Here is a 25622-nt window from a genome sequence, read left to right as displayed (position 1 = left end):
CTGTGCTCCGCAACGGGAGAGGCCACAACAGAGGAAGGCCCGCATACCACAAAAAAAAAAAAAAAAAAAAAAAAAAAAAGAATATATAAATCATTTGTAAAAATTGGATATGCATTATACTATAAGAACAGGTGTTGATGAATTTCTAAGCCTCTGATTCATACATTCCATTTTGACTCAGATTCAAAATTAAAAGTGAATTATTAAAAAATAGAATTGGCAATTTTAAGAGCACACTTTTTTTTTTTTTTTTTTTTTTTTTGCGGTACGCGGGCCTCTCACTGTTGTGGCCTCTCCCGTTGCGGAGCACAGGCTCCGGATGCGCAGGCTCAGCGGCCATGGCTCACAGGCCCAGCCGCTCCACGGCATGTGGGATCCTCCCGGAACGGGGCACGAACCCGCGTCCCCTGCATCAGCAGGTAGACTCTCAACCTCTGCGCCACCAGGGAAGCCCTAAAAGCACACTTTTAAATAACTCATGCATTGCAGAAAAATCAAAATGGAAATTAGAAAATATTTTAAACTAGGTGATAAAAATTATATCAGAAATTTAGTGATGCAATCACGTTGGTATTTATCACTTTTAGTGCTTCTATTTATACAGAATGAGGACTGAAAATCAATGAGATATCCTGTTAAATTTGAGAAGTTAAAAAAAAAAAAGTAATCCAGAGAAAGTAAATAATACAAGAGTAGAAACTAATAAATCCCTTCAGAACTTTCAGATATTTTTCCACTGACTTCTGACTTGCCTGCTTTCTAATGAGAAATCCACAGTAGTCTAAGTTGTTATTATTCTGTATGGAATAATGTTTTTTTACTTAGTTGTTTTGAAGACGATCTTTTTATCTTTGGTTTACAGCCGTTTTACTATGATATGATTACCTGGGGTTTTCTTTGCAGTTTCTTTGGAGTCTAATGAGCTTATTGTCTTGTAAGTTTACGTCTTCATCAAATTTGAGAAGTTTTTTGCCCACTGTTTCTTCAAATGGATATAACATTTGATATTTTCCCATAAAGCTTTGAAGCTGTGTTCATTTTTTGAATCCATTTCCTCTCTCTCTTCAGCTTAGGTGATTTCTGTAGATCTATATGTATTCACATTCTTAAACTAATGATGCTCTCACCCCACAAAGGCCTTTGCATACGTTGTTTCCTGTGCCAGGAAATCGAACCACTCTCCCATAATCTCTTTCTGCTAGTTAACTCCTATACATTCTTCAGGTATCATCTCAGGCAATGCCTTTTTCAAACCTAAGATAGGTTTCTGTCTCATTAACGTTACTTCTTAGCACTTATCTCACTTTATGATAATACATATGCTAGTATTGATTTTGGACGCACACAGCAGTAAGCGGCCGCTTGCAGCAAACAGCAGCGAGCAGTAGCTGGAAGCAAGACTTTAGTTCCCAGACCAGGAGTCCTCACTGCTAGACAGAGGCCAGCTGCTAGGACCTAAACCCCCAGTTCTTGCCTGCCTTGTCAAGAAAAAATTCAGGCATGGAGGCAGAAGGTAAAGAGAAAAGTAAAAAGTATATTGGAAAAGCGGAGTACATGCCAAAAGATGCATGGGCAAACTCAGAGAGTCGCACCTTTGGGAAGTTTAAATCCTTTATAAGGGGTCAATTTTCCAGGTCTTTGTCTCCCTTCTGGCCAATCATCTTGCTTTGTAACCCCTGGCTAATTTGTCTCAGGACCCTCCCCTTAGGTGCGCACGCACCTCTCAGCCAAAATGGACCCCGATACGAAGGCATCTGAGAGAAGCAAGAGTCACCATGGCCTGGAGTTGTTCCCTGACTTTTGACCCCCAAGGAGCCTTTCTGCACAGGTGTGTGTCTCCCTTGCCCCAAGGAGAGGGGAAGTGGAAATCCCTTGATCCTTTACTCAGACAAGGTTTTGCCTCTCTTTGTTCCTGCCATGACTGTTATCTAAAATCATCCACAAGAGACAAAGCTTGGCTATTTATCCTGTCTCTGTCATTGCTTCCATTTCGGAGAGCAAACAGGAGGCCGATTTTAAATGTCTAACCTGAATCCCGCCTATCTCCTGTCTCAGGAAATGCAAACAGGATGCTAGTTGCAAGTGTCCAGCTCAAAGCCCACTTTTTCCTGCCCCATGAAATGTAAACATAAGGCCAGTTGTAAATGTCTAATCTGGAGCCCATCCATCTCCGGCCTCAGTGTGATTAATTAATTAAAGCTTGTCATTTCCATGAGATAAGTTTCATGTAACAGGCAGAATCTAACTTTCTCCTCACTATTGTGTAGGCCCTGACACAAAGCAAGCATACAGTAAATGTTGAATAAAAACATATGGCTTTGTTCTTTTAGAGTATTATCAGCCCTCACGCATGTGTTTAATGTAGACAAATCAAATATTAATTTCTCTTTTTTTAACCTCACCTTGCTGAACTATGAAATGAAGGTGTTAGATTAGATTTTACCTGTGGATCTGTTCAGCTCTGAAATGCCATTTGTCATCTACCCTTGGTTTAAAAGGACGAACTTAGGAGAAAAGGATAAAGATGATACTTCAGGTTTCTTTACATTTTCTTAATTGTAAAGACTAAATTAATGAAATAATATATTGACTATTACTGAAACTTGCTTAATTCTTATATATGAGTTAGTGCTGTTTTATATTGTTTTCTCTATCTGAGTAGTGGATCTGTACAAATTCATCATTACATCCTCCTCCCCACCTCCCGCCAAAACCCCCCAACCCAGGAAGTTATATATCTACTTTGCTATATTTACTTAGTTATATTCTTAGCTATATCTACACTTTAAGTACATTTGAGAGACTGTGAGGGTAGCAGAAATCCATCTCCAAAAGCTCTAGAAATATCTGCCTAGCAGTTTAACAAAACCTTCTCAAAAGTGCTATTGAAAATATCTAAAAAGTTATAAAAATATGATTTTTTTTACTAGGTATAATTAAACAACAATTATTCAATTTAGAGGAAATACCCATTGTTGAATACTATTTAGTTTCTTGAACTTTTCAGTGTGACTTTTGTGCATGGAGAAAGGCAAAAGTTCATGGAAAATAAGTTAAACTGTTGCAAGGAATGAGTCCCCTCCTGGTGGATTCTGTAAATGCCAAATAATCTTTCCATTGTATGGAAATTTGCAGCAGATTCGTCTGTTTTGCAGTTAACAGAGTGTGAAGGAATCGCCTCAGAAAGGTTTGCTTGAGTCCCCATCACGCCCATTACCACCTGAATCACCTCCCCTCCACCCCTTGCCTGTGGAAAAATTGTCTTCCATGAAACCGGTCCCTGGTGCCAAAAAGTTTGGGGACCGCTGCTGTATACAGTTTAAAATGCTGTGAATGTGTGTGGTTTCCAGTCTCAAATGGCTCTGATCAGCAATTTCCATAAGGTGTGAGATTTTCGTACTTTGATTAAAACGAGGAGATAGAGTCTTTGTAATATAGTTGACTAAGGATTTCTATGAGGGAAAATATGTGCACACATTTAAGCAACGATTTCCATGTAGCTTTAATATTTCATGAACCGGATACAATAGTACAAATAAGTTGCTCCGTGTCCTCAAGGAATATTGAGGGAAACAGTGTCTTCAGCATAGACATTCCAGAAGGGAATCTGTTATTTTAAAATTAATGCATTTTTCAAACATAAGAAAAAAGAAAAGGTTCATTCACATACTGATCCTTTTCATTTTGTCAGAAAATGAGATTTTACTACCTTTTTGGGGTCTTTATGAATATATCTATTCCCTGCAGTTATCTAACTATTTTTAGGTGAGAAACTTGCGTAGAGATTAGCTTGCAGAGTAGAAAAATAAATTCTTTATATGCTGGAAGGGATTTTTTAAAAATAGGTTATTGATCCACTTTTGTACCTTATGCCAATATTATGTTACTTCACCTTACTAAAGCAATGCTGGTAAAGAATTCCAGACAAGGTGACTCTTATTAAGGTCTCAGATATCTTGACCATTGCTAATGGAAAATAAAATGCATACAACCACTTGTAAAATAGGCATAATTGACCTCAATGCAATGACAACATAACAGCTAGTTTGGCACAGACAGGTACATATGAAGTTAAATAGCATTCTTTTTGGAAAAAAAAAAAACCCCAAAACTAACATTTCTTTTACAAACACTGAGACTTCAAATAAAGGAAAACATGACTTTTATGATTTTAAAAGGTCACCATGTGTCAATACACATAAAATTTATACAAATTAAGTTTGGCCTTTTCATTATTTTGCATTAATAGAAACACCAAGATTTGCAACTTATGATTTTACTTAACTGCTTGGGTTTCTGTGTTGAGAGATATTAATTTTGCTATTTGTGACCCATCCTTGGGTTTTTCTTTTTATTAATTTCAACTTTGAGTGAGTGTAATTAGAAAGAGCATATATAGGATACCAATTGTCAGTAATAAAATCATAAAATGTAGATTTGAGAAAAATGATACAGTCATGCTTTAGTGTTTCATGAAAACCATCTCAATAATTTCTGATGTGTCATTTTCAGTTTTATTTATAAATGATTTAACACAAGGCTGTAATTATAAGATTCTGGTAAGTCATTTGAAAATCCTTTTCACTGTACACTTTCCATTAATTTGAATCAATTGCATTGGAGTCAGTTAAATATCTGTATGTTAAATATTAGCTCTTTAAAAGATACTTGCATTTAGGTGAGTTGTTTCTATATTAATTACATGCAAAAATGAACTATAACCCTGTCATCCAAAAATTGCTGAAGATGAGAGAGCTGACATAGTAGCTCTTGAAAAATGAATAAGGGGAAACAAAATGTGTAACATCTTTTAATATTTGAATTTTGAATAAAGGCATTTAGCAATGCTGGGAATGGGTACATTTTTCCCCCAACTAACTTATAAGAGAAATACATGAGTTCAACACACATTTTTTTTTTTTTTTTTTTTTTCCGTACGCGGGCCTCTCACTGTTGTGGCCCCTCCCGTTGCGGAGCACAGGCCCCGGAAGCACAGGCCCAGCGGCCATGGCTCACGGGCCCAGCCGCGGGATCCTTCCGGACCGGGGCACGAACCTGCGTCCCCTGCATTGGCAGGCGGACTCTCAACCACTGCGCCACCAGGGAAGCCCCCAACACACATTTTTGTTGCTTTTCTCTTCTCTTCTTCCTTTTTATTTTATTTATTTATTTTTTTAAGAGCTACAAACCTGTGACAGCTCTTTGTTTTTACAGATGCCAAGAAAGGCTTCTGTAATCCTTGTAGGTAAAAATCCAGCCAAGATTTAAGAGTTTTAATTACAATCTGGATATAGTAGAGAGGTGATGTCTTAGAACATCATAATAAACAACATCTCCCTTACACAGCTAATAATTGCAGGAGAAAAGTGCACACATGGGTGCATGTATGTGTGTATGTGTGTCTCTGTGGCGGGGGAGAGGGAGAGAAAAAAAAGGGGGATAGGTAGGTACGTAGACGAATTTTGAACAACGTTGGGTAAATTAGACAAATCTAGAGATGTGGTAGACTTTCAGATAATTCTCCCAACCCCTGTCCCTCTCCTGGTCCTTCTCTGTTGGCAGAGCTGGCTTCCCCTTGTAGGCTTATATACTTGCTTTCCCAGCTTCCCCTGCAGCTAGGACATTGGAATATAAACTTGACCGTGCCAATGGAAATGGAAAGGGAAAGTCTTTTGTAAGGTGTCAGGAAAGGTAATTCTCCACAAATAAAAAGAGATGAAAATCATAAAACACTCTTCTTTGGTGGTTGTGGCAGTGAGTGCACATGAAGTCTGGGATTTCTGAAGCCTTCTTGCAGTCATGAGAGAGATAGAGCTGATATGGGGAGGATAACAGAGGAGACCAATAAAAAGAATTTACTTGGGTGATGATAATACCTTCTTGACTTAGAACCAAATCTGAAACAACACTGCCTCTGGAAATTTTTGTGTACAAAATATTAGATGTATAAGTAATTTTAAGATGGTTAATCTGTTAATTACAGCACAATCAACTGACACAAGTGATCAATTCTTATCATATATATACACATATACATACATATAAATGTGCATAGGTATAAAAATGTGCATAGATGTGTGTGTGTGTATATATATATATATACCTACACACATTTATGTCAGTATGTATATGTATATATATGTGTGGGTATACATATATGTGTGTGTGTGTGTGCTTTTTCCTTCAGTATTATGTAACTCACTTTTCCAAACGTTTAGACAAATCAGAATGAAGAGAGTGCAACTTAATTACTGTTTTTCAATTGACAATATGTTCTAAAATGAGTAAGTAATTACCATTGAGTGGAGATACACTCAAGTATTTATGGAATTTTTCTACTTTGTCACATATGTCCAGGACTTTCTGAAATTGTGTGCCATCATTACATAGCCATCTTTAGCAAAACACAGCTAAAGCTGAGTTCTTGTTTCTGTGCTGTGATTTCAAGGTAAAGTATGTTAGCTTACTTGAGGATTTTAAAAAACATGGGACGTTTATGACTCTCGGGCCCCAGTGGACTTCTTTGGCTCTGTTAACATATTTGTGTGATTGTGTGTGAAACAGTTTTGCATTGTGTACCAGACCTATGTATAATATACCGTTTACACTTGTTTTAAAATACAAAGTAGTTCCTATAATGTCCTGATCTGAATATAGCATAGTACTTCTTTAGAGTAGAAAATAAACATACAACTGTAATAAAATGCAAAATAACTTTAAAATCATTTTCAGAACATAGTTATATGTGTATTCAAATGAAAATATTATTTAAACTTTAAACTATCAAGACCTAATATTCCATTACATATTTTTGTATATTAACATTATCTATGAACTCTTTCCTTGACCCATTCCAGCCAGTTTATGAGTATATACCATAAAGAGGATTAAAAGATTGTGACTCACTATAGACTGATAAATCCTACCAACAATTCAAAGCACACATTTAACTCATGGTGACTGGATAATTTTAACTTCATATATAAAGGACAGCACATTCATTCATACAAATATTAAGTATATACACATAATAGAATTTTACTGAATTTATAATTATTTGACAATTATTTCTAGAAGAGCATTGGATGTATATCATATATATCACTTTCCAGTTGCATTGTATTTTAAGAGATTAATTTACATTCCAAACTTTTATTTGCATGTGATCTGTTACAGATGGCCTCCAGCCATCCTTATCAAGAGATAAGCATTCTCAGCTCTTGTAAACTATGGTGAATGAATATCAATCTGTTTTCCCTCTTTATATAGACTATAATTCCAGACGGAAGCCTGCTGTTTATAAATCTGAATTTCTGCCAAAACAGAGATGTTGAAATTCATTTGGATACTATCTGTATGCAGTGGAATATATATATATATATACATATATATATATAAATAATTTCTTTTAGCTTAAAAAAAAATTCCAGTATATAGTTTGGATGGGAAACCTGATGAAGTCATAGCAAAAAGCAAAAAGATGGTTAAAAATGCATCTTCAAGTCCAAATGTCAAAATGAGTCTTCTAGATTCAACTGTCTCACAGCCATAAGGAAATTAAAATATACATATTTATTTTGCAAATGAAGAATAGAAATAAAGTAAATATTTTGAACTTGGTTTAAAGGGTCTTAACCTTATTCTTTTCAGATTTATTTATTTCTAAACTAAAATAACATTGATTTAAAATATACTGAATGGCATATGATCTTGAAATATTTTATTAGATATAGGGGAAAAAGCTGAAATGTATATCTTTACATTTGCTTTATCATTAACTTTACTGTAATCAACTTTATCATTAATAGAAACTGTTTGGTTTTGCTCACGGTGTGTTAACTTGTTCTAGAATAGTGCCCAGTGTATAGTAAATAATAGATCTTTGCTGTATGAATTAACTTTGAATGTTAGATTGCCATTACTGAAGGTTTTGGGAGGTCCTGGATAGGAGTTAACGTATCGGAAGTATAGCTCATTTTGCCTTTAATCTCTCTCAGTCTATGCAAACAAACAAAGCACCAAGAGTAGTACATTAAGGTCATGTACCTTGGACCTACAAATCTATTTCATTACAAGAAAGAATATCATCTGTGAACAAATAATATATACATAAATATTTGGAAATATAGAAAATTACTACAATTCTAGCAATGACTAACTCTGGCCTTATATCTTAGACTGCATTCATCCTTCTAATTAACTGAGACAATCCTTTTTACTTTTTTTTTTATTCTTCACTAAAATCCTAGCATTTATTCATTAATTATTTTAAGGCATTATGTTACATTCAGTGGATGACAAAAAGATAAATAACTTTGGCTACCCTTAAGAAGTCCATAATTAAAATGGAGATATAATGTGTACAAAAATAGTTACAATACTCAACATCATCTGTTATTAAGGAATTGCAAATGAGAACAATAATGAGATACTACTACACACTCCTAGAATGGATTAAATACAAAACACTGACAGCACCAAATACCGACAAGTATATGGAACAACAGAAAGTCTCATTCATTGTTGGTGGGAATGCAAAACAGTACAGCCACGTTGGAAGACAGTTGGGCAGTTTCTTACAAAACTAAACATTCTCTTACCCTTCAACCCATCAATTGTAAACTTTGCTATTTACCCAAATTAGTTGAAAATTTATGTCCACACAAAAACCTGCACATGGATGTTTATAGCAGTTTACACATAATTCCCAGATTTGGAAGCCATCAAGCTATATACTTCAGCAGGTGAATGGTAAATAAACTGTTGTACGCCCTGACAATGGAATATTATTCATCTCTATAGAGAAATGAGCTGTCAAGCTATGAAATGACCTGGAGGAACCTTAAATGCACAATCCTCAGTGAAAGAAGCCAAACTGCAAAAGCTACATAATGTATGATTCCAGCAACATTCTGGAAAATGCAAAATTATGGAGACAGTAAATGATGAGTGGTTTCTACAGGTTATAGAGGAGGAAGGGATGAATAGGTGGAGCACAGAAGATTCTTAGGGCATTGAAACTATTTTGTATTACACTATAATGATAAGTATATGTCACTATACATTTGTCTAAACCCATAGAGTATACGACATCAAGAGTGAACCCTGATGTAAACTATGAGCTCTGGGTGACAAAGTAGTTTCATCGATTGTAGCAAATGTCCCACTCTGGTGGGTGATGTTGATAGTGGGTGAAGCTGTGCACGTGTGGGGTCAGGGAGTATATGGGAAATCTCTGTATCTTCCACGCAATTTTGCTGTGAACCTAAAACTGTTTTAAACTATAAAATACTTTAAAAAATCTATATTACAAAAGCATGCAGTTTAGAAGCAAAATCCACGTGCTTTATAGAAGACAATTTTTTCCTGGTTAAGGAAAATTTTTCTGAAAAATGTTACCATGATGTATAGATAATATTTTATTAAGGGTAAGAGTTCAATATTGCTCACAGAGAGGAATGGCAAGGGCAAACACTCTGGCAGTTGTAGTACTAGCAAGTGGCACATATAGTTGACGCTTAACAATACGGGGGTTTGGGGCACTTGACCCCATGCAATTGAAAATCTTTGACTCCCCCAGAACTTAACTACTAGTAGCCTACTGTTGACTGGAGGTCTTACTGATAAAATAAGCAGTTGGTTAAGGCGTATTTTGTGTGTTATATGTATTGTATACTGTATTCTTACAATAAAGTAAGCTAGAGAAAAGAAAATGTTAAGAAAATCATAAGGAAGAGAAAATACACTTACAGTACTGTATCATATTTATCCATAACCTAGGTTTATTTCCTCTGTTTATAAGGTGAATCATCTATCAGTACCTATATCAGTGTTATCCACAAGATACAAAACACTAGATGTTATACATATTACTAACAGTAGACATCAAAAATGAAAAGATAATGTGAAAAAGAAATCGATATTTATTTACAGGTCTAACAATTCATGCATTGGTAATGAAGGGGCAGAACTATGATTTTTTTTTTTTTGCGGTACGCGGGCCTCTCACTGCTGTGGCCTCTCCCGCCGCGGAGCACAGGCTCCTGACACGCAGGCTCAGCGGTCATGGCTCACGGGCCCCGCCGCTCCGCGGCATGTGGGATCTTCCAGGACTGGGACACGAACCCGCGTTCCCTGCATCGGCAGGCGGACTCCCAACCACTGCACCGCCAAGGAAGCCCAATATGATTGTTTTATAGGGATCTTCCTGGACTGGGACACGAACCCGCGTTCCCTGCATCGGCAGGCGGACTCCCAACCACTGCACCGCCAAGGAAGCCCAATATGATTGTTTTATAGTAGCCTAGTGTAATACATATGATTGCTTCACAGTAGCCTATCCTGTACACTAATGAATGAATCATTATAAATTTTTATGGCATACAATGTTTCAGTCATATTCATAATACAGTATTGGAAACACTGTTACATTAAAAAAAATCCCTTACCTGTGATGATAGGCTGATATGAAGTTTCTCCAGTTATGAGAGAGAAGCATACCATATGGTAATGTAATTCTTTGAAAGCAAAGTTATGAAGCAGAAAACTAACACATTATTAACTTTATGTTAAACGTCACTCACCCTATGTTTTTGTAAGGATAGGCTATCTGCTTCAATAAAAGTTTTGCACAGTATGTTGTATGTGTACATTTTTGCATATTTATTGAAAAATTCCACCTGTAAGTGGACCCACACAGTTCAGACCCGTGTTCAAGGGTCAACTGTAGTTTCATTGGACTGAAAAGTAGAGAACACATAGTGGAATAATGAAAGCTAAGATTTGAAAGATAGACGTGTATAATTTTAAAGTTAGCTAGAATGTTTGTTTGATATACTCATTTTTCATTCTATAGAGAAAGAAGGAGGCTTAGAATAGAATGTGTAATCCTACACATTACTACTTGTGTTATCCTAGGATAACACAGTTAGTAATGGATAAGTTCGTTCACTTAATTCCTAATCCAAATTTTTGTTATTTTATGCCTTGGCAACTATAGAAGATCCTTGAATGTTAAAATAAGGAGTTTAGACTTTATTCAACTGGCTGTTTTTTTTGTTGCTGTTTTTGTTTTGTTATATTAGAGAGTGGCAAAATAGAACATGATCTTAAGATCTATATGGTGGAAGTGAGCAGAATGGATTATGGATGAAGTGGGAAGACTCAAACATGAAAAATGGTCATTTTAATAGAGCAGACCTGAGTTACGGTAGTTGCAGTAGAACTGGAAAGAGGCTTGGCATGAATTTGGGTATCAGTTAGGTATCAATAGTCATTGTGCCATAACAATCTTGAAACCCTGATTGTGTAGAAGGGGCAGGACATGGATGCTGGGGTTGAACTATCAACTATTTTATTATGCAGCTTTGGATTGTATTAGCTCTTCAAATAAGTCCATATTACAGTTGTAATTGAAACATAACTATAAATAAAATAAACATGTTTTAAAAGGATAATAAGGCTTTAATATTGACAGTAGATATGGGAGAATGAGGAAGTAAAAGGCTGAGAAGGTGAGCCTGGATTACTAATGGAATAACGTGACAAGTGTCAGGGGGAAATGTGAGGCGCTTTTTATGTTATGTAGTACATAGTGATGAGTTTGTTTTGGAAATATTAAACTTGATGATTTTTACCACATAAGTGGAAATTTTCCAGCAGGGAAGTAGCAATAAGTGTTAGAAATTCAGAGAGGCCAAACTGGATTGAAAAGTCATGCTTACAAAAGTTGTCTCCTTGGAGTCAAAAGGATGTTAAGACAAAGGAAGGGAAAGGACAAAATTTGAAATATACACATTTAAGGACTGTGACCTTTTATTAGGCATATATTAGTTCTCTGCTGGTCTAGGTGTGTGGTAGTCAAAGGAATGGGTGAAACTCTTTGCCTTCAGGTAGCTAACAGATGAGTGTTTCCTCAAAGCAAAATCTTGGACCTACTTTACGACCTGGCTGAGTATCAAATGGTCCACAGGAAGTTTAGCTGTGCCAGAGGGGAAAAAGGATGAAACATTGCTTGAAATAGCTTTAATAAATATGAAATGCAGGATTAATTATGATATCATCATCAGATTACTTTCTCAATACATTCTCAATTACATTCTCCGTAATGGTTCATGACTATTATATCCTTGGTTGCTCAGGTACTATGAGGGAAATATTGCTCACTTGGTCTTTGCTAACATTCGGTTAGCAAGGAGAAGGTCAGGTGCTTTCACGCTATTGTTTATATTTGTGAAATTTGCATATTATTTTATTGAGTTATATCCCGAATTCACAAAAGTGGACCAGGGAAATAAGATGATTTGTCAAAGTATGAGACTAATGTAACTCACAGAAAAGTAAACAGAAGAGAGAATAAGTGGATTTACAAGTGTATTATTTCCACCAAGCAGCCCAAAAAGAAGAGTTACATAGAAAATATGATGATGAACATCTGAAAATTGGATTTTGACTGTGTATCTACTTACCCTCTGTCCCTGGCACATTGGCAATAGTGAAACTATCAAACAATGCTTGACATCATGAAAGTTTTCGCTTAAATTTCCAAAAAAGAAAGCATAGCGATCTCTTTGTAAAGCAGTCAAAACTGTCTTTCAGGGAAAGAGTAAAATAACACTTTTCATAATAAAATGGATCAGTTTTTGTCATGAAAGGCCAAAAATATTCTAAAAGTAAAGTGACATTTTTCAGAGCTGAATATATCTTTGCCAAAACAAACATGCTTATTTCTGATAATATTGTAAAGCTAGTTATAAGCCTATTTAACACAAAGGGGAAAATACTTTCTTTGATCAAAGGACTGCTGGTTGTCACATCATATTAGGCGTACAGTGTAAAGTAAAAATTGCTATCATGTATATGTTCTAGATAGATAGATGATATTATAGGTCTTTTGAGGTAGAATAAGAGGAGCTCATGACAATTACCTTTATCTCCTTAGAAGAAGGAGATTGGGCCATGATTTGAGTGGCTTGATGATCTTACAAAGGTAAATTGTATTTAAGGGGTATTCAAGAATTGATAGGTGCAGACTATAAACCTACACTAAAAAGTTAAAGAAAATGTAAAACTACTTGGGAGTATTGTAGGAAACTTCACTGGAAACAAGAAATTATCATGGAGCACAACTGAAGATAGTAGAGCTGGGCCTCATTGGAGCAAGAAAGCTTTTTTTTCTTCCCCTTTGTGGGATTGCCTGGTGGCTTGGAAATGCTTCCCACTGCATGACTGTTCCATTCTGCTCTCTAAAGATTACCTTTTTTAGAAAGTAAGACTTTGCTAGTTATCTTCTGTGTCTTCAGTTTGCACTTGGCACCGTGTTGGCTGCTCAGTCTTTTGTTTCAAGTTCAATTTCTTGGGAAGAAGGACTTTGGTCCAGTTAGGGGCAGTTATGTGGTAAGGGTTTAGAGGACATCCTTTGCAGGTTATCAGTGGTTCTCTGTGAATCGGAGGTGAGCAATCAGACATCTCTAATATAGACAAAAGATGAAAATGATAAAGGTGAGTGTCTGTGAGGACCACCTGAAATTCTTTTTCATAAAGAATGCTGTAAGGTGTGATTTAGTAACTTTCTAGAGTAAATATAAGACCCCAAAACCAAGAGAGAAAATTGGGGACTGTTGGAAGGCTGCTAGCATTTCCGCATGTCTTGTGAGTAGAGGCACTGACTGCCTTTGTTTGGAACTGTCTTCAAAGGATATTTGTAGAGTGAACAGACTTGGACAAAAAAGATAATGTCTCCCCTTGGGGAGAATCGTGGGTTTGCTGACTGTTCAGTATAATAAAGATGGTATCTTCCTCCAGGGTGAGGTCTAGGCTGACTTACTACCCATTATAAAAGATTCGGGTTCCCTGAGCTCGGGATTTCTTTCCTGTATGTATCCCACTATGTGTGCAGGTGACAACTGGCCTTTTTCTTGTTGCTCTGTGAATATTGTAACTTGGGGAACTGATGCAAGTGTTGATACTCTGGCTACTACTATTCCTATAATGGCCAGTGGCCCTTTGTCACTAATGCAGGAGTCTTGTGTCTTCTGCCACCATCCATGAAACTGTGGCAGGATGAATTAGCTTGCAAGTAGGGGAAAATCTCAGATCCTTCACAGTTCTTGACAGAATTATCCATATTTTAAGATAGACATTGTGTTTTAATGGTTGCTTATGGGGGCCTAGGGTAAGGAGGCAAGTCAAAATGAAAAGTGGACTGATAATTGGAAAGATAGGAGAATGTGAGGTAACCGAAAGTCTTAACTAGGGACAAAATAGAGAGTGAATGTAGTGAAAGAGTGGGTGACAGGAGAGTAAGAAAATTTTGAACCCCTAATCTGGGGTACTGTATAGGCTTCACAGAAGTTTCTACTTACTACCTTTGAATACTAACTTCTGGTTTGTCCAATTTCAATTTCACCAATTTATTGCTTATATGTCTTCTTCACTTCTTGATTTATACAAACACTTGATTTCTAGTGGTTTATTTTTGTAAGTTATTTGACAGTGAACACTTTGAATGCTCCCAGATATCCCATATGTAACCCATATGCCAGCTAGAGATTCCCTTCTCCTAAGAGATTGGTTTGAGCCTCGCTCCATTATGAAATTTGAAAAGTCGAATGCTCTCCCACAAATTTCTGTGAATTAATGAGGGGATTTTTATTTCCATGTCACCTTTGGATCTGAATCCCTGTCTCCTCAGATTTCTTGCTATTTATTCTGTCCCTAGTGGCTCTTCCTTTATCATCAGATTGATGTCACTCAAACGTGGAACTCAGTCCCTTCCTTGAGTGGCGCCTGCCCCACTCCATGTTCTCCGTCTTTGTTGTAGAGTTTACTATTATTTGGGGGAAGTGTCATAGTAATTCAAGCAATTCTTAAGTGTCAATTATCCTCTTATAAGTGCTCTTCAATTCCTCTTTTGGTTACTTGCCCATCTTCTGTCTTTTTTATTGATACATCTTTCTTAGAAACATAATTATAATGTGCTATTATATGTAATATTTATGTATATACTGTACATACTTAATATATAATTTGTATATTATAAGATTGTCATGGTAACAATAATAGTAACAATGTAAATTATTTTCTTATTCATAACAATTCAGCACTTACTCAAATTAGCTCTGAATTTCTCTTTGCAGTTAGAAGAGCTCAGTTGAAGCTTTAAATTCCTTGGCAGGGCTAATATGTTCAACGTTTAGACAAAAATTACTTTTCTCTCCAGGCCTAGTATGTATACATAAGCTTATGTGCTTGTATATGAATTGAGATAGAGTTCCTTTGCGTGATTACAATTATTTAATACTTTCCATCTTTTACCAATTGCTTATTTTGTTTCTCTTCTAAGATATTATTTATTCATTTTTATTTGTATATTTTACTCACATAGAGTAACATTCTCTTTATGACATGCAGTTCTTTGGGTTTTGACAAAGGCATAGAGTTATGCAACCGCCACCACAACCATAAAATAGAATGGTTCCATTACACCTGAAACGCCCTCATTCTTTCCCTTTTTAAACAACTCCTGTCCCCACCCCCTACACCTGGCAACCACTGGTCCATTCCCTGTCTCTGTAGTTTTGCCTTTTACATGATATCATATGAGTGGCATCACACGACATGTAGACTTTTGGCTCTGGTTCTTTCATTTAGCAAAATGAAACTGAGACTTATCCATGGTGTGTGAATCAATACTTTGTTCCTTGAAATCTCTGAGTACTATTCCTTTGAGTGAATATACCATAATTTATCCATTTACTTCATTGAAGGACATCTGAGTGGTTTCCACTTTGGGTGATTATGAATAGAGTTGCTGTAAACATTTGCATACAGGTTTTGGTGTGAATATGTTTTTATCTCTTGGATAAGTATCTAGGAATGGGAATGCAATGTTATATGATAGATGTATATTTACTTTTATAAGACATTGACAAACTGTTTTCCAAAGTGACAGTACCATTTGCATTCCTGCTAGCAAAGTATAGAGTGCTGGTTGCTCCACTCCTAACTAATACTTGATGTTGTCAGGATTTTTGCTTTGTTTTGTTTTTTGTTATTCTAATAGCTATGTAGTAGTATCTCATTGTAGTTTTACTTTCCTTTGTCCTAATGAGTAGTGGTATTGAGCATCTTTTCCTATGTTTCCTTGCATCCACATATATTCTTTGATGAAGTGTTTGTTTAGATCATTACTCATTTATTTATTTTTAAATTTTTTAACATCTTTATTGGAGTATAGTTGCTTTACACTGGTGTGTTAGTTGCTGCTTTATAACAAAGTGAATCAGCTATACATATACATATATCCCCATATCCTCTCCCTCTTGCGTCTCCCTCCCACCCTCTCTATCTCACCACTCTAGGTGGACACAAAGCACTAAGCTGATCACCCTGTGCTATGCTGCAGCTTCCCACTAGCTATCTGTTTTACATTTGGGAGTGTATATAAGTCCATGCCAGTCTCTCACTTCGTCCCAGCCTACCCTTCCCCCTCTCCGTGTCCTCAAGTCCATTCTCTACGTATGCGTCTTTATTCCTGTCCTGCCCCTAGGTTCTTCAGACCTTTTTTTTTTTTTTAGATTTCATATATATGCGTTAGCATATGGTGTTTGTTTTTCTCTTTCTGACTTATTTCACTCTGTATGACAGTCTCTAGGTCCATCCACCTCACTACAAGTAACTCAAGTTCGTTTCTTTTTATGGCTAAATAATATTCCATTGTATATATGTGCCACATCTTCTTTATCCATTCATCTGTCGATGGACACTTAGGTTGCTCATTACTTATTTATTAATTTGGGATATTTGTTTGCTTATTATTGAGTTTTTTGAGAGTTGATTGTATATCCTAGATCCAAGTATTTTGTCAAAAATGTGATTTGCAAATATTTTCTCCCAGTCTGTGTCTTGTCTTTACACATTTTAAACTGTATCTTTTACAGAACAGGTATTTTCTATTTTGATATATCTAATTTATCAGTTTTCCGTCCATGGATCATATTTTGGTATCATGCTGAAGGACTCTGCTTAAACTAAGGTTGAACAGATATGCTCTTTTTTAAGACTTACTCTCTACCTCCATACATGCATAGCCTCCCACATTATCAGTATCACTCCCCAGTTTGTTCCTTAAAAAGATGTTTACCAGGGATGAACCTACATTGACACCTCATAATCACCCAAGGTCCATAATTTAACTTAGGAGTTGTACATTCTGTGGGTTTGGACAAATGTATAATGACAAATATCCATAATTATAATATCATGCAGAGTATTTCCACTGCTCTATTCATCTCTCTCCCCCAACCCCTGACATCCACTGATCTTGTTATTGTGTACATAGTTTTGCCTTTTCCAGAAAGTCATATGGTTGGAATCATACAGTATTTAGCCTTTTCAGATTGGCTTCTTTCACTTAGTAATATGCATTTAAACTCCCTAACCCCTGCTGATGTCTTTTTCATGGCTTGATAGCTCATTCCTTTTTAGTGCTGAATGTATTTCATTGTCTGGTGTACCACAGTTTATTTATTCATTCACCTGTTGAAGGACAGCTTGCTTGGTTCCAAGTTTTGGCAATTATGGAGAAATCTACTATTAACATCCATGCACAGTGTTTTTGTGGGGGCATAATTTTTCACTCCTATGGGTACACATCAAGGAGTACTACTGCTGGATCATAGGTAAGAATACGTTTAGTTTTGTAAGAAAAGGCCAAACTGTCTTCCAAGATGGCAGTACCATTTTGCATTCCTATAAGCAATGAATGAGGGTTTCTGTTGTTCCATATCCTTGCCAGCATTTGATGTTGTCATTGTTCTGATCTTGGCCATTCTAATAGGTGTAGAGTTGTATCTCATTGTTTCAGTTTGCATTTCCCTGATGACATACGATGCAGAGCATCTTTTCGTACGCTTGTTTGCCATCAGTATATCTTCTTAGGTGAGGTGTCTGTTAAGGTATTGGCTCATGATTTAATCGAGTTGTTGGTTTTCTTATTGTTGAGTTTTAAAAGTTCTTTGTATACTTTGGATAATAGTCCTGTATCAGATGTGTCTTTTGCAAATCTTTTCTCTCAGTGTGGCTTATCTTATAATTCTCTTGATATTTTCTTTTGCAGAGCAGAAGTTTTAAATTTTAATCTAGCCCAGTTTATAAATTATTTACTTCATGGATTGTGCCAATGGTGATGTATCTAAAAAGGCATCCTCATACCAGAAGCCATCTAGGTTTTCTCCTATGTTTTTCTTCTAGGAATTTGATAGCTTTGCATTTTACCTTTAGGTCTGTGATCAATTTTGAATTAATTTTTGTGAAGAGTGTATGATCTGTGTCTAGATTCATCATGTGAAAGTTCAATTGTTCCAACACTATTTGTTAAAAAGACTGTCTGTTCTCCATTGTAGTACTTCTGCCCTTTTGCCAAAGATCAGTTAGGTATATTTATTGGGATGTATTTCTGGGCTCTATATTATGTTCCAGTGTTCTGTTTGTCTATTCTTTTACCAATAGCACAATGTTTTGATTACTTCAGCTTTACAGTAAGTCTTGAAATCAGGTGGTGTCATTCCTTCAACTTTGTTTTTCTCCTTCAGTGTTGTGTTGGCTCTTCTTGGTCATTTGCCTCTTCCCACAAACTTTAAAAGTTTGTCGCTATCCATAAAATAATTTGCTGGGATTTTGACTGGATGTGCCTTGAATCCATAGATCAAGTTGGGAAGAACTGACGTCTTGACAATACTGAGTCTCCTATCCAGGAACATAGAATATCTCTCCATTTACATAGTTCTTCTTTGATTTTATTCACCAGAGTTTTGTAGTTTTCCTTGGATAGATCATGTACATATTTTGTTAGGTTTATATCTAAGTATTTTATTTTTTGGTGCTAATGTAAATGATATTGTTTTTATTTCAAATCCACTTGTTCACTGCTAGTATATGGAAAATCATCTGACTTTTGCATATTTAGCCTTTTATCCTGCACCCTTGTTATAACTGCTTATAAATCCCAGGAGTTTTTGTTGTTGTTGTTGTTGATTCTTTTAGATTTTCTACACAGATGATCATGTCATCTGTGAACAAAGACAGTTTTATGTCTTCCTTCCCAATCTGTATATCTTTCATTGCCTTTTATAGCATTAGCAAGGACTTCTGGTATAATGTTTAAAGGAGTGGTGAGGGGGGAAAATCCTTACCTTGTACTTGTTCTCAGTGGGAAAGCTTTGAGTTTCTCACCATAAATATAACATTAGCTGTAGTTTTTTTGTAAATAGTCTTTGTCAAGTTGAGAAAGCTCTTCTCTATTCGTAGTTAACTGAAAGTTTTTACCATTAATGTGTACTGGTTTTTGTCAAAAGCTTTTTCTGCATCTATTGATACAATCATGTGGTTTTTTTTCTTTTGTAAAAGTTTGTTGACATGATAGATTACATTAGTTGATTAACCAACCTTGCATACCTGGATCAAATTCTACCTAGTCATGGGATTCTCCTATGTTTTCTAGTAAAATATTTTATAGTTTTACATTTACATTTATTATATAATCCATTTTGAGTTAATAAAGTATGAGGGGTGTGTTAAATTTTATGTGCTTTTCAGCTAATGGATGTCTATTGTTTTCTATCAAATTCATTTTATTAGGATTATAAGGTTAATTGAATTATTTAAAAATATGAGAAAGAGGAAGTTAAATTTAAAAAATAACCCTTAATCCCACCACCCCAAAATTGTCACTGTTAAACATTTTGGTGTGTTGCTTTCCACACTTTATTCTTTCTGCACTCAGTTTACAATAAATTGGGGAAGATATGAAACCATTCACAAATGTATTTTTGTATTGCTATTTTACTGATATAATTTATGTACCATAAAATTCACCCTTTTAACATGAACAATTTAGTGGTTTTAAGTATATTCACCAGGCTGTGCAACCGTCACCACTACATAATTGCAGAATATATTCATCATCCTGAAAATAGTTGCTCACATCCATTAGCATTCACTCTTCATTTCTCCCTCCTCCTAGCCCCTGAAAAGTAATCAACTTAATTATCTCAATGGATTTGCCTATCCTGGAAATTTTACATAAATGGAATGATACAAGATGTAGCCTTTATGTCAGCCTTCTTCCACTTAGTGTAATGTTTTCAAAGTTCAACCATGTCATAGCATGAATTAGTACATCATTTCTTTTTATGTATGAGTAATATTCCATTGTATGGATATGCCAAATTTTGTTTATACATTCTTTAGTTGATTGATACTTTGAGTAGTTTCTACTTTTGGCTATCGTGAATAATACTGCTATGAACGTTGGTGTACAAATTTTTGTGTGGACATATTATTCAGTTCTCTTTGTTTTATACCCAGGAGGGGAATTCCTGGGTCATATGGTAACTCTAACTATTTTAGGAACTGCCAAGCTGTTTTCAAAATAGCTTTACCATTTAAATTCACACAGCAACGTTTGAGGTTTCCAAATTCTCCACATGTTAACCAACACTTGCTATTTTCCATTTTTAAAAATTATAGTCATCCTAGTGGATATGGAATAGTATCATCTTGTGGTTTGCATTTATCTAAATGACTAATCATGTTGAGCATCATTTCATGTGCTTATTGACCATTTGTACAATATATCTTCTCTAGGGAAATGTCTATTCAAGTTCTTTGCCCATTTTAAAAATTGTGTTGCCTGTTTATTGTAGAACTGTTAAGACTTCTTTATATATTCTGGAACTATATCCTTATCCAATATATTATGAGCAAATATTTTCTTCCACTCTGTGGTTTGGATTTTCACTTCTTTGATAGTGTTCTTTAACATGTAACATTTTTAGTTTTGATACAGTCCAAATTATCTCTCTTTTCTCTGGTTGATTATGCTGTAGGTGTCATATTAATAAACTGTCACCTAAAGCAGGGTGATAAAGATTTGCACCTATGTTTTCTTCTAAGAATATTATAATTTTAGCTCTAACATTTAGGTTATTCATTCATTTTGAGTTACATTTTGGATATGGTATGAGAGAGGCATCCAATTCAGTCTTTTGCATGTGCATATCCAGTTGTCCTAGCACCATATGTCAAAAACTATTCTTTGATTTATTGAATTGTCTTGGCACCCTTGTCAAAAACCATGTGACTATGGATGTATGATTTACTTATGAGTGCTCAATTCTACTCCATTGATCTATATGTCTATCTTGATTATTGCACTTTTGTAGTATGTTTTGACATCAAGAAGAGTGACTTCTCTAACTTTCTTTTTTGTAGATGGGTTTAGTTTCTCTGAGTCTTGCATCTCCAATGAATTTTAGGATCAACTTGCCAATTTCTTTTTCTTTAACCTTTTATTTTTTTGTTGAAGTATACTTGATGTACAATATTATATAAATTACAGGTGTACAATATAGTGATGAACACTTTTTCAAGGTTATAATCCATTTATAGTTATTATAAAATATTAGCTATATTCCCCATGTTGTACAATATATCCTTGTAGCTTATTTTATACATAATAGTTTGTACCTCTTAAAAAAAGGAGTTGGAATTTTGATATAGATTGTGTTGAATCTGTAGATTAATTTGGGGAATATTTGTATCTTACCAATATTAAGTTTTCTAATCTTGGAACTTGGGATGTCTATTTATTTGTATGTTTTAAAATCAGCTTTATGAGGTAAATTGACATATAAAATTGTAAGATATTTAGAGTGTACACTGTGGTGATTGGATATACATGGTGAGAGGATTCCTCCCATCTAGATAATTAACACATACATCAGCTTTTTCTCTTTTTTTGGTGAAAAAATGTAAGTCCTATTCTCTTAGCAAATATATCCTTGTAGCTTATTTTATACATAATAGTTTGTACCTCTTAAAAAAAGGAGTTGGAATTTTGATATAGATTGTGTTGAATCTGTAGATTAATTTGGGGAATATTTGTATCTTACCAATATTAAGTTTTCTAATCTTGGAACTTGGGATGTCTATTTATTTGTATGTTTTAAAATCAGCTTTATGAGGTAAATTGACATATAAAATTGTAAGATATTTAGAGTGTACACTGTGGTGATTGGATATACATGGTGAGAGGATTCCTCCCATCTAGATAATTAACACATACATCAGCTTTTTCTCTTTTTTTGGTGAAAAAATGTAAGTCCTATTCTCTTAGCAAATTTCAATGATATGGTACAGTGTCATCAACTGTAGTCACCATGTTTTGCATTAGATCTGCAGATCTTATTCATATTATAGCTGAAAGTTTGTACCCTTTATGCAGCCTCCCTGGCAACCACTTTTCTACTCTCTGTTTCTATGATTTTTTTACTTTCTTTTTAGATTCCAAATATGATACCATGAGGTTTTTGTCTTTTTCTGTATGGCTTATTTCACTTAGCATAATGCCCTCAAGGTCCATCAGTGTTGTTGCAAATTGTACTATTTCCTCCTTTCTCAGGGCTGAATAGTATTCCATTACATATATAGATATGTGTGTGTATATATATGTATCTGTGTGTATATATATATATATATATATATATATATATATATATATATCTCACCTTTATGTGTTCATCCATTGATGGACAAAGGTTGTTTGCATATCTTGGCTATTGTGAATAATACAGTGAACATGGGTGTTGTGTAAAAGGAGAAAAAGTTAGCAGTCCCCTCGACAAGGATGGAAGAGGGCTTGCACAGCAACAGGGATGCAGAAGGCAAAGCGGAGACATTCCTGGACAGAGGGTTGGTGGCAACCAGCACTCACCAACCTGAGAGGCTTGTCTGCTCACCCGCTGGGACGGGTGGGAGCTGGGAGCTGAGGCTCTGGCTTCGGAAGTCAGATCCCAGGGAGAGGACTGGGGTTGGCTGCATGAACACAGCCTGAAGGGGGCTAATGTGCCACAGCTAGCCAGGAGGGAGTCCAGGAAAAAGTCTGGAACTGCCAAAGAGGCAAGAGACCATTGTTTCAGGGTGCGCGAGGAGAGGGGATTCAGAGTACCGCCTAGATGAGCTCCAGAGACTGGTGCGAGCTGCGGCTATCAGTGCGGATGCCAGAGACAGGCATGAAACGCTAACACTGCTGCTACAGTCACCAAGTAGCCTGTGTGTGTAAGCACAGGTCACTATCCACACCCCCCCTCCCAGGACCCTGTGCAGCCTGCCACTGCCAGGGTCCCATGATCCAGGGAAAACTTCCCCTGGAGAACACACGGTGCACCTCCGGCTGTTGCAGTGTCATGCTGGCCTCTGCCACCTCAGGCTTGCTCCACATCCATATCCCGCCCTACCCCCAGTCTGAGTGAGCCAGAGCCCCCAAGTCAGCTGCTGCTTTAACCCCGTCCTGTCTGAGCAAAGAACACATGCCCTCAGGCGACCTACATGCAGAGGCAGGGCCAAATCCAAAGCTGAACCCCAGGACCTGTGCAAACAAAGAAGAGAAAGTGAAATTTCTCCCAGCAGCCTTAGGATCATCGGAAAAAATCTCCATCGTCAACTAGATGTACCCTATATCAGTGGAATACCTGAATAGACATTGAATCGTCCCAAAATTGAGGTGGTAGACATTGGGAGCAACTGTAGACTTGGGGTTTGCTTTCTGCATCTAATTTCTTTCTGGTTTTATGTTTATCTTAGTTTAGTATTTAGAGTTCATTATCATTGGTAGATTTGTTTATTGATTTGGTGGCTCTCTTCCTTTTTCTCTTTTTGTGAGTGTGTATGTGTATGTTTCTTTGTGTGATTTTGTCTGAATAGTTTTGCTTTTACCATTTGTCCTAGGGCTATGTTTTTCTGTGGTTTTTTTAGTTTTGTTTTGTTTTGGTTTTTTTTGGATAGTTTTTAGCACTTGTTTTCATTGGTGGATTTGTTTTTTGGTTTGGTTGCTTTCTTACTTTCTTTTTTCTTTTCTTTTTATTACTTTTTAATTTTTTGTTTTCAATAATTTTTTTTATTTTTTATTTTAATAACTTTATTTTATGTTTTTCTTTCTTTCTTTTTCTCTCCCTTTTCTTCTGAGCCGTGGGGCTCACAAGGTCTTTGTGCTCCGGCTGGTGTCATGCCTGAGGCTCTGAGGTGAGAGAGCCGAGTTCAGGACATTGGTCCACCAGAGACCTCCCAGCTCCATGAAATATCAAACAGTGAAAGCTCTCCCAGTGATCTCCATCTCAAAGTAAAACCCAGCTCCACCCAATGACCAGCAAGCTACAGTGCTAGACACCCTATGCCAAACAACTAACAAGACAGGAACACAACCTCACCCATTAGCAGAGAGGCTGCCTAAAATAATAATGAAGTCACAGATACCCCAAAACACACCACTGGACGTAGTCCTGCCCACCAGAAAGACAAGATCCAGTCTCATCCACCAGAACACAGGCACAAGTCCCCTCCACCAGGAAGACTACACAACCCACTGAACCAACCTTACCCACTGGGGACAGACACCAAAACAATGGAAACTACGAACCTGCAGCCTGTGAAAAGGAGACCCCAAACACAGTAAGTTAAGCAAAATGAGAAGACAGAGAAACACACTGAAAAAGAATTCAGAGTAATGATAGTAAAGATGATCCAAAATCTTGGAAGTAGAATGGAGAAAATACAAGAAACGTTTAACAAGGACCTAGAAGAACTAAAGGGCAAACAAACAATGAAGAACAACACAATAAATGAAATTAAAAATTCTCTAGAAGGACTCAATAGCAGAATAACTGAGGCAGAAGAATAGATAAGTGACTTGGAAGATAAAACAGTGGAAATAACTACCACAGAGCTGATAAAGAAAACAGAATGAAAAGAACTGAGGACAGTCTCAGAGACTTCTGGGACAGCATTAAACGCACCAACATTTGAATTATAGGGGTGCATGAAGAAGAAGAGAAAAAGAAAGGGACTGAGAAAATATTTGAAGAGATTATAGTTGAAAACTTCCCTAATATGGGAAAGGAAATAATCAAGTCCAGGAAGTGCAGAGAGTCCCATACAGGATAAATCCAAGGAGAAACATGCCAGGGCACATATTAATCAAACTATCAAATATTAAATACAAAGAAAAAATATTAAAAGCAACAAGGAAAAAACAACAAATAACATAAAAGGGAATCCCCATAAGGTTAACAGCTGATCTTTCAGTAGAAACTCTGCCAGCCAAAAGGGAGTGGCACAATATATTTAAAGTGATGAAAGGGGAAAACCTACAGCCAAGATTACTCTACACAGCAAGGATCTCATTCAGATTCGACGGGGAAATTAAAACCTTTACAGACAAGCAAAAGCTAAAAGAATTCAGCACCACCAAACCAGCATTACAACAAATGCTAAAGGAACTTCTCTAGGCAGGAAATACAACAGAAGGAAAGACCTGCAATAGCAAACCCAAAACAAAAAGTGGTAATAGGAACATACATATCAAAAATTACCTTAAATATAAATGGATTAAATGCTCCAATCAAAAGACGTAGACTGGCTGAATGGATACAAAAACAAGACCCATATATATGCTGTCTACAAGAGACCCACTTCAGACTTTGTGACATTTACAGATTGAAAATTGAGGGGATGGCAAAAGATATTCCATGCAAATGGAAATCAAAAAAAGCTGGAGTAGCAATTCT

At 36.1% G+C, this 25622-nt stretch overlaps 1 protein-coding gene and 1 pseudogene across 2 annotated transcripts in view; both read left to right on the top strand.

The window, feature by feature from the left end:
* NOL4 (nucleolar protein 4) overlaps nt 1-25622 on the top strand; it is a 393075-nt gene that overhangs the window by 29648 nt on the left and 337805 nt on the right. The gene's annotated exons all lie outside the window — the stretch shown is intronic.
* LOC112064156 (uncharacterized) lies at nt 22644-22701 on the top strand (annotated as a pseudogene).

The sequence above is a fragment of the Physeter macrocephalus genome, chromosome 19 (assembly GCF_002837175.3).
Source record: "Physeter macrocephalus isolate SW-GA chromosome 19, ASM283717v5, whole genome shotgun sequence".
Classification (NCBI taxonomy): domain Eukaryota; kingdom Metazoa; phylum Chordata; class Mammalia; order Artiodactyla; family Physeteridae; genus Physeter; species Physeter macrocephalus.
This window is presented reverse-complemented; position numbering and strand designations above follow the sequence as displayed.